Genomic DNA, 11077 nt, shown 5'->3' with positions numbered 1-11077 from the left:
GCTACTCCCTCCCTGTCTAGAGAACTGGAAATTAAGAGCTGAAGGCCACCTATTGACTTATTCAAGGCCTGTGTTTAAAGTGTAGATTTGCGATGTTTTTGCTGGCTGTGGAACAAATACTGGTTTCTGTGGGTTGGCTGCGCCTGCCTAAAAGCTGGGCTTCTGCTTTAGCTCTGCCATGAGCTAACACAGAAGCTGCCCTAATTTTTGGCAGCAACTTGGAGCAAGAAAGATGGGGTTTGGGGAAAAATGCAGCCACGCAAAGGCCAAGCGAGATGAGGGGCAGCCTTTCATGTGAAAGGGAAGGAAGAGGCAGAGGTGTAGTCAAAAAGGTAACGTGAGGCTCCAGTGTGCATTTCAAATACTTCCTTGGGACTGGAGTCAAAAGCCCAAGGGAAAATATAGAAGAAATAGAACTAAAAATGCCTTTTGCATGGTGATTTCCAGTATAAGTGGAAGATCTCTTCTGCAAAGGCTGGTTTGCCATTATCCACAGCTTGTAGGACCCAAACCAGTTAAACACAAATGTGGAAATAAAAATGGTTTCTGCAGTCTGCCTACATAGTGCATTTTGTGGTGCGCATATAAACTAAGCCATATAAACAAAAGCTCATGCAAGCTAAATCCCATTTTAGTATCAGAAACCAAGAAATATTTGTTGCATTATCCAAAACACTCTTTAGTAATTACATAATAGACAAATAATTCATTTATAGTGAAAGTAGTCCAGGGTGCTATATCACCATACCTTAACCAGCTTAAAAATCAGTTGAATTTTCCCTTGGGCTACACTCCACTTTGTATCATGTCACCATCCTTCCAGAACTTCTTTCGCTCTCATTAGCAGTAAATTTCTGCTGAAATGTCTATCAAAAATATTTGTTCCTTCAGCAAGTATCTTCATTTGTCCTGCAGACATCACGGTCATAGTACATAGAAACATGTAAATCATAAGCCTTTACTCTCCTGCAAGCTAATAAATCAAATGGAAGATTTTTTTTTTTTTTAATGCTGGATTACATGTCTAAAAACCAACTAAAACATCTTCAAGTGCATCACATTATCTGCAGCTCTTCTGGATGTCATTAACATTCACATAAGTGGCATGCTGAAAATCAGTTTGTTGCAGGGGTGGGTTCTCTGGCTCTTTTACAATGGTATTATGCTCTTCTCTTCCCCATGGAGGGGGAAAAAGAAAATAATACTATTACATACACAGCATGTAAAAATTTATACATCAATCAATCAGATGGCTATATGAACTACAGAAGGTTACTAGAAAAGCTAGCATCAGTGTTAACCTCCATCTCACCATGCTCTCTTATACATCCAGGAAGTAATCAGAAGTGCTGAAGAAGGCTTGATTTCAGGCAAGGACAGCTCAGCCTTACTCCCAAGCAGGACAAAGCAGGTCCTAAATGTTCTGGGACTTCAGGGCCTGTGGCTCTGGGCAGCTCCGGCCCATGAACAAGAGGCTCTACTGGTCCTTCGTGGCTCTACCTGGTTATGACACCATTAACTGCAGTGGGACTTTGCCAGCTCACCATACCGGAGGATTTTGTTTCATCACCCTTAGTGTAATTACTGATTTACACTAGTGTGAGTATAGAATTACGTACTATTAATAGATCAACTTACAACTGAACCTTAGTGTTAAGTCTTTTTTCTTCTGAACCAGCATCCTGATGTCTTCAATTAGAACACTAGTGTTGGAAGTTGTTTTACAAAATTTTTTGTGTCAGTATGGCTTAGTAAGCCCTGAAGCAGCACTGTTAACCATAGTTCATGGCAATGCAAAAAGCAGTCTGATAGCAGATGTTCAGCTATTCCATTCTGTAACTCCTAACAAATCAAAACCAAATGCTACCTTAAATCCTGTGAGAACTTTTTTTTATAATCTAGAGAACAACATCTGATCTTTATCAGTTTCTGTAAATACAAATAATTTGGCCGTATGTAATTTATCATTAATGCATTTTTAAGGACAGCTTACCTTTTGCAAATGTACAGCTCAATTTTATTAAATATCAGAATAAAAAGATGGCAGAGACCTGTCATTATTAATTATTTTCATCATGAAGCAACATTGATCAGCAGTTTTCAAAATAATTAAGCAGTTGTCCTGAAATTTAACAGTATGCTTTATATGCCATTGTAGCCATTGAAATGATTTGTTGTATAAAATTACTGCAAATTGTCCACCAGAGAGAGCTGTTGCAAAATTTTTTTCCAGCAGCTGTTGAAAATGATTCTTTCATTAACTTATAACCAAAATTATTAAATTCACCATGATAGGTGCAGATGAATCATGTAGTTTATTCCATTGGCCAAGGAAAAGTCTAGGCAGTAGTATCATTAAAGGGCAAACGGATATACCTAACAAGGCATTTCTGTTCAGTTCTTAAAAATTTATATGCTGATTAAATTAAAAAAAACACAAAACAAAAAAAAAAAAAACACAAACAAAAAATCAAACAAAAAACCCAAACCAAAACTGTTTCTCCTTACGCTATCAAACTACGAGGAATGGGAGAAATGCTTGAAATTTCTCCCATAAATAGAGGCTCTGCAGGTCTGGGGGAGGAGATGCAGTACTATTCTGGCTCTGTTAAATGAGAGAGGAATGTCTAGTGACTGCATAGTAGAAATAAGATGCACAATGCACTGGCAGCCATGATGTAACGTAGAAACCTGTTTTACTTCATTGCAAACAAATGGACAATATATATTGTACAATATATAATAAAAATACAGCTGATACAAGTGCCACTAATTAACAAAAAACCTAATGTTAAGACTTAAAAATGCTCATTTCTGTAATATATACACTGCAGTAATAAGCCACAATAAATACATCAAACTCCATATCATTCATAATAAATACCGAAAATATAAATACAGAAGAATACAGTTAATTTGAATAAATTATTACAACATAAGGTCTAGGTTAAGTTCTGTTGAATATTATTGTAGCTTATATTACCCTTTGGCATCTTTGATGTTACAACTTGTTTAAAAAAAAGAAAGGAAATTAAGGAAATGTGTAGTTCGTGAAGTTTAAAATTATTTCCATGTACAGATTTTAAGATGAACTTTCTTTCCCTTCACTTCTTCAAACAGTTTAAAAGCAGCAATCCAATTAAATATGTTGCTTTACTGTTGAGATCTCCATAATTTTAGTATGCAAGATCATCTGTAATGGAAAATGTTAAGTACTTAACATAATTATTTTTCTCAAAAATTAGTAAAGTTAGAAGTAGTGTACAAATTTTAAACAAATGGCTGCAATTACACCACAATTTTACTAGTCCCATTTGAATGGATTAAATGTCTGAAAGACCATCAACTTAAGTGCTTTTGAATCCACGCCATGGTGTATTAGTCACCACTTGCCAACAAAAATTTCAAAAGCAATTTTATATTCTTATGGGGAAATATATATATACAGAGAGAGATGAACCTCCTAAAAGACAGGGCTGGACTAGACAGTATAAATGTGACGTAGTTTGTTAAAACAATGAAAACACTTTAAACATAAAAAATATAATGATGTGTTGCTTTTGCTTTTTTTACAAAATTGTTATCTATTAGCTGTAGATGGAAACAAATCAAAATAACCAATTGCCATGTTTTATGTTAACCAGTATTAACCAATACATTTGTATTAATTTTATTTGTAAAAGGTTATTACACCAGAATGCAATTTAAATTAAAAGATTGACTTTACTGAGACAATATTACAGGCTGAGGCTCTTAGGAACAGATTTGTAATCTACAGATTTTGACTATTTTTGCACTGTTAAATGCCTAGCGCTTATTTTACATCAAACACTTTTTTAACATGTTTCACAAACTACACTTCAGACGTATTTCCATAGAAGTGCCTACAATCAGTCAATTAAAAGAAGGGCCCAGTTGTTAAGCATTGTTTACATGGGCATTGTTATGTGAGAACTGAAGTGGTGGTATTTGTGTGAAATGGTTTGAAAAAACAGCATGCTTGCTTCTGTTTTTGTTTTAAGAGAACCAGCTGCCAGTGCACACAATGATGCAATCTTTTCAAGAAGCTGAAAACTCGTGCTCAATCTGTGTATCAGAGGCTCACAAACGGATGACTGGTTCTTTACAGTGATCCCCCAGTACCCCAGCAAGGTTGACCTTCACCCATAATCCAACCCAAAATTTCATTCTTAAGAACATCTTTAAAAAGTTTAAGATGGAGAAACCTAAAAGAATTAGGTGCCATAATGTACTACATCTCATTTGAAAATCCCAAGCTAAAATGCTAATAAAAAGGACACCTATTTCTTCTTTGCTTTTAGTGTCTCCTGTTATCTGAGAAACAGGTTGTATTAGAACACGTGCCTGGGAGAAGAATTAACTAAAATGATATTGAACATGACTTTGCAGTTGACATAGGCAAAGAAAAGACATGGTAGAATGCTTCTAGGGTGTTGCTTTGCTTTGTAGTTTTTACCCCATGCTTTTGGATAAGTCTTTTATTTAATGTCCGCCTGTATACAGCTGGTATGGAAAAATCACATTTCCTGTTTGACCTGAGTTCATGTTTGTTTTAAAATATATTAAATAACAGAATGAATATTATGATCTAACATGGCCATAGTTGTAGTGAACATGCATGTACTTTTCCATCCTTGCTCTGGGGATATCTTAATTTCCTTTTTTCCTTCCTTTTTTTTCATCTATAATGTTTTCTTTTGCCCTTTAGAAGAAAAAATTGTCCTCATCAATCTACCTCTTGCCTTCATCCTTCTTTTCCTCTAAATTGCCCTTTCTATCCTCCCCTCACTCACTCCAGGGTGTATCCACCCATGCCTCAAGACAAAGGATTATCTTGATCCTTGGGTTAGAACAGTGGCGTTCATTTGTATCATCTTCCACCATTTTTCCTGTCCATCGAGAAAAGCTAATCCGGTCTTCATGGCTTGTTGGAAAAGTGCACAGTTAGAGAACATACACGTGAGGCAAACTTGACTTGGTTCTATTTGACATTAATTCATAAAATACCGAAGTAAAACAAGTGTCAATGCTAAGATCCAAATTAAGATAACTGAGTAAATAAATGAAGTTTGCCTACTTTTTTTTTTTTTCTTGTCCCGCCCCCAGCCTTGGATGAAGCACTATCATCTTCTCAATTGAGAAGTAGCAATACAGAGCATCATGAATACAGTTCTCCAGTCAGTGGGACCTTCTGTGTAGCAGGTATCCTCCTAACCATAAAGACTACACAGCAGTAGAGCAATACGCATTTTAACTTTTCCTTTTTAAGATCTAATTCACTGCTATTTTATAAAAGGGTGGTTTTAATTTATTATTTATTACCTATATTAGAGAAAAGAAAAAAAATCATAACAGTAGTTTGAAGGAAACTTTTTGTTCCCCTAGGTGATGGTTTTCTGCTTCCCCTAATCTTGGATTTTCATCCTGTACTGGGCTGTGCTGTATCAAGAATGACACTCTTCCCCTCCATCTGCATGCCTCAGGAGACAATGAGGCTCCACTACCACACCTTTGCAGCCTGTGGGGTAGGTTTCCTTCCTGTTTGTTTGTGTGTATGAAAAGGGAGAGTCTATAGTCCCGCACTGGGATTGCTCCCTCATGACACTCAGAGCCAATGGGGGGACTACTTTTCACCACAGTTCCGATCTATCTACATGCTAATGTTACGTGAAAAATAAAATGAACTCTTTTAGCAAAATAAGGACACTGGAGTTGCCCTCGTGCTCGATTTTAATTAAAAGCCTTACTGTACAACAGACCTTTCCCAGGCACTAAGATGAAGGGAGGGAAGAATCAAAAAGAAAAGACTAAGGCTGCAAAACAGATGTTTCATGAATTGGATGTTCTTATAAAAAGTAAAATTCTTGGTATCGGCCATTAGGGTAGCAGAAAGTTCTCAAGGATGTTACAACTTTCCTCCTTAACAGAAAACAATATTCTGGCACATTTATTAGCAACAAAATTAAAAGCTGCCTCTGATTTAAGAGTGGGAAGAGACAGTGAACAGGAAGCACTTATGAAGAACTCAAGTGTGTGTTCGCTCAGACATCTTTACAACTAAATTGCACTTGTTCATCGCTTCACAATGTTCATGCTTTGGATTTCACACTTCCTAGCAAAAATGGACGATTAATAATTTGCACATGGACAGCGATTACACAGAACAGCAAAATTAAGGAATATTTTTAAAAATTTGGAAACACTGAAAAGGCAAATGTTGAGATTTCTCATACTAAGGAACATGTTAATGAACTACACTCTGTTCTGAAAATAACAGTAGCTTTCTACCATTTTAAAAAAATAGTAATCAGATTTAATATTTTAGAAATAAATTCTATAGAATATATTCTCTGAGTTAATTCTAGTTTTTCTAAGTATTTTACATCAAATGTTCTGCAACCATAATAAAGTAGATGATAGAATTACTCTTTAGCCCCAGTGGGAAAGCATTACACCCCTAAACACTTAGGATTTCCCCTATCATCCTCTTCTGTCCCTGTTCCTGACTGCTTCAGGAAATTAAACAACTGGTACAATGAACATGAGTTTGTACAACTCATGAGCTGCAACACGGGAGTTTCTTATTTAGCAAATGCCTTTTAAAACAATATCATGGGTCTCTCTTGTTTTAGCTCTGAGTAAGGGTACCTGCTTTGCTACAGGAGCAGCCTAGACAAAGAGTTTCAACTGAGAGAATTCAGCTGGCAAAAGAAGACAACACGCAGGGGAGTAAGACTGCCTGTTGCTGCCAAGTATGGTGTTGCAGGCAAACTACAATCTTGCTGCTCAAATGTTAAGCACTCAACACATAAATGTTGTATATTCAACACAGCTTTTATTCTGATTTTCACTGTGAAATTTATCGTTAAACTTTTGCTCATTAATCTGGTCCATGGAAAGGAGAGCTTGCTTTTGCTGTGTTTCACATTAGTGATAAAATTTCTATTCACTTCTGAGCTGGATTGGGCTTTACTGGGAAAGTGACTTAGTTTGCAGTACAAAAATTTAGTTATGATGCCAGAAAAAGAGGGAAAAAATGGTATTTTGCCTGTTCTATAGAATATTTTTTTTTTATCACAGTATCTCCAGGTACCTTATAAACCAGAGCATAGAGAATGGAAGTGACACAGCAGGACAAAGGCAAAGCCAACAGAACTCTGGTCTCCTCTGTCTGAGCCCAATACTCTCTATCCAGTATATCACATTTCTATCAAAGAGTCAGGAACATCTGAAATATTAAACAACAGAATACATGTTCTGTTCTGCATACAAATGTATGTATACAATCTTTAACAAACTAGCTGTGTTTCGTGAAGATACCCTCCCGATTGTGAGGCAGGGAATGCTACATGATCAGTTTGTTAGCACATTAACACCCAGATAAGATTAGAAATTGGATCTGGATCAGTTAGCAATCCAGTGAGTAACACCACCATGAATACTACATGTAATTTTTGCAGAACTTAGACAAAAGGCAGGATCACATTGTTAACTGACTCAGTTATCAGTTAGCAGGCTGCACCATATTTAAAGCAAGTGATGGTAACTATGATAGTATAATCAATGGCCTTAAATAAATGTCAACTCAAATTGATTCACTAGCAGGAACTTATGTAAATGAAAAATAGTAAAACTTTAGAACTCTAGAACTTCCTGATCTAAATGGCATACAGGTCATCAAAGAAATTTTTTTTTTTAAAAAGAGATAAGAAATTTTAGAAACTTTTACTGACCAGCTTTTACTTTTTTAAAGGATGTCCCAGTGGGCATGAGTTATAGCTCTTAGGAAACAATTGCGATTGCCGCAATTTTGCCAGAAAGTTCTAATTTTACAGCTAACGTCACTTAAAGCTTTACATATGAACTTTAACAATGCATTTTTTCCAAGAGAGGCAAAGGTCACATTATAGGCAGAAAGGCATCCAGTTTTAGGTGCTGTTCCAGTGATCTTCCGTGTGAAAATTCTGTTTTATTTTAACAGAGGGAAATGTTTTTGTAATGACCCATTTTTCTGAACTACGTAGTGTAATTGTAAACTACCAATTTACTACCTGGCTTCTTAGGAGTGATTATCAGTATCCAGATATCTTGGGAAATAAAGCTGATACAACTATCAGTAAAGTAAACATTTCCACAAATGATATACTGTGTCGATGCAGAAGCAAATACTGCTGTTCATCATTTAGTAACATAATACTTTTATCATGCAGAAATAAGCTTACCCGAAATGAAAGGACTGGTTATCAACATGAATATTAACCAAATGGAAAATGGGACACAACATATATTATTATATATTAGCCCAGAAAATAACATGAAAACATTTTCCATCCCATGATTTAAGGTTATTTTTCCTATCTGAAGAGTACTTTTTTCTTCTGAACAAAACATGAAAGTCTAATCAAGGGGTGGGAATCCTTGACTCTCACCTGATTGCTACAGCCTACTCTAGACTTCACACTTAAATTAGCCTACCTGTTTTGGTCAGGGCTGTGACTATTTTTTTTTAACTCTAGCCAACTTACTTATACATGTTATGTCATACATAACAAAGGCCTTAGCTTTGTTATTTGCTGGTATGGAATTGTTTGGGGAACAGGTTTAGCCTATATTGAAAAAAGAGGTTTCTGGGTTTTTTTCCTCAGTATGAGTTTATCTCTGTTAGAAGGCGTGTTGATATTACTAGTATAGCTACCAGGAAATCTCCATGAATTATAAACAGACTTGACTTTGTAACTTGTTGCAAGAACTAAACAAGATTTGTTTACTTTGTATCCTGAGATCAAATCTTGATCACAAAACATCAGCTTGGATCAAAAGAAAGGTATTACTATCTACATTATCACCAGGTAGTTAAGAATATTTTTTCAACATAAATCTTTATTTTACACATTTTACTTTGTGACTCCCAGGAATTAGCTATTTTAAGCAAGGGAAAATAGTGTAGTGCAAGTTCTTTATATAGTCACTGCCTTCTCTACCCTATCTATTACAAGCTACTGATTGTTATCCTATGCTGCAAGCTTGAGAGAATTTAGCTGTATTCACCCCTGATGCCCCAATGGCATGGAACATCTCCATCTAAGTACTCAGAAGTTTATACAGATGCTAATATTAAGGAGGCCTGGGGTCTGAAGCCTGTGCCAATGGAAATATTAAATAACCATCATCTCAGTATTTTAAAGCTAGCTGAGATGTATTTTATAAAGTTAATCACTTACTGTGCTTGCTAATATTATTAAAGATATTTTTCATGTGAAAGCACAGGGGCCAAGAAAATAATTTCTTATTGCTCAGTAAGGGGGTGAATAATGAAACAAAGTATTTCATTTAACCTTCCCCTGAGAGAAATACCCTGGTAAAGTGTGCATGATCCTCCAGTAGCCAACGCACTCTGAGGTTAAAAAGCTGCTACTGATTCACGGCTGCTGTCCCAGCTCAAGTAGAAGAGATTTGTGCTTTTGGTGCTGGTGTTGAGTGAGTGCGCCAGATTTAAGCCTGCTGTTAATGCAGGATGCCTATATATACACAGAGACTTGTTACATTTGCCCACAGACTATCTTCAACAGAATAATATTACTCTTATTCTTAGATGCAGAACTGCTCCATGAACTAACATGTTTCTCTTTAAAAATAAAACTGGGTATTTGCTATATGGAATCGAAGAATACATGCGCTTACCTGGCTTCTCAGCCTTTAGAGAAAGAGACTAGAGTGTTCTGTGACTAGGAGGAACAGAGGCTAAGGAACTGCTGAGCCAGACAACCAACATGACCGCACCTTCCCAGGAGCTGGAATACGTTGCAAGTGTGGAATCCAGTCCCTAGAGAACTAGGACTTTTCAGTGCAGTTCATATAAAACATGTAGGACTTCTTGTGGAAACAAGTAAATAAAAAACCTTTCCAGCTACTACATGGAGTAAAAATATTTTTCTAATTGAGGATAAAAATGAGAAATCACTTTGCCCAGATTTCATATAAAAACAAGTAAGTCACCTTATTTTTTTTAAAAGCATATTTTAAATCTGGCAGTTTTTCTACTGGAGTACTGTACATGATGTTTTAAAGAGCTTCTAACCAGAAGAGTCACTGTTACAGAGCTAAAATTTACACTGTGTTTACATGCATACTGTTAACCATCTAGATTTGACACAGATAAAAACTAAGATGCTGATCCTTATTTTGACTAACAAGACAGGTCTACGCTTCAACCCGCTTGATGTATAATATATAAAATTTCAGTATTAGAAGAACAAAAATGTTAAAATAGATTTTGAAATAAGGCAGTGCAGAATTATCAGTGTAGAGAAAAGCAGGTTCCTATACCTCCTTTTCTAGAAGAAAGCAAGGTTGGTTAATAAATTAAAGGTAAATAAAATACAGCAGGTGTATTTTAATTCCCATTTCATTTAAAAACAAATGGAGTACAAGGTAACAGATAGCCACATGATGCACGTGCTATTTTGCTTGCAAACTTTAGCAGATATAAAATTTCTGAAGCTATGTTTCCTCACTGAATCTACTGGTTCCTAATTAGACCAAATAACTCTGTAAATTTGAGATACAATCAGAAGTCCACAAAAGCCAGTCTCATATTTCATAAAAACTGCTAAATATTTAGGAAATTTAGACAATTCCACATTTTTTTTCCATGCTTCATTTAAACTTCGATCAGCAAGACTCTGCTTTTATGAATTACCTACTGACATATTCATAAACTGGCTTGGGAAAAACGTTCAGGTTTTGTTACAATGAATTTAAAGATCTTTCTTACATACACCTCAGAGTCTGGAGCTATGGCATTTCTCCAAAATAGTTCACAGTTCCCACAGTTAATACAGTACTGCAAAATGGCACTAAAGTGCATAAGTATCTGAATGTTTGTTGGGCTAAAAGGTGCTGTGCAAGCTTAAGCTACTGCTTTGCCATTATATACAAGATCATTTTTCTTTGGGGAGGGGGTACTAGTTCTGGAATGCCACTGATTTTCATTTTAATGGAGGATTGTCTACCTTTCACCTTTCTAGAAGATGCAAATGCCCCCTTTCTGACTCTT

Source organism: Pygoscelis adeliae, unplaced genomic scaffold (assembly GCF_000699105.1).
Source record: "Pygoscelis adeliae isolate BGI_AS28 unplaced genomic scaffold, ASM69910v1 Scaffold106, whole genome shotgun sequence".
NCBI classification, from domain to species: Eukaryota; Metazoa; Chordata; class Aves; order Sphenisciformes; family Spheniscidae; genus Pygoscelis; species Pygoscelis adeliae.
The sequence above is the reverse complement of the archived record's forward strand: the minus strand, read 5'-3'. Positions refer to the sequence as shown.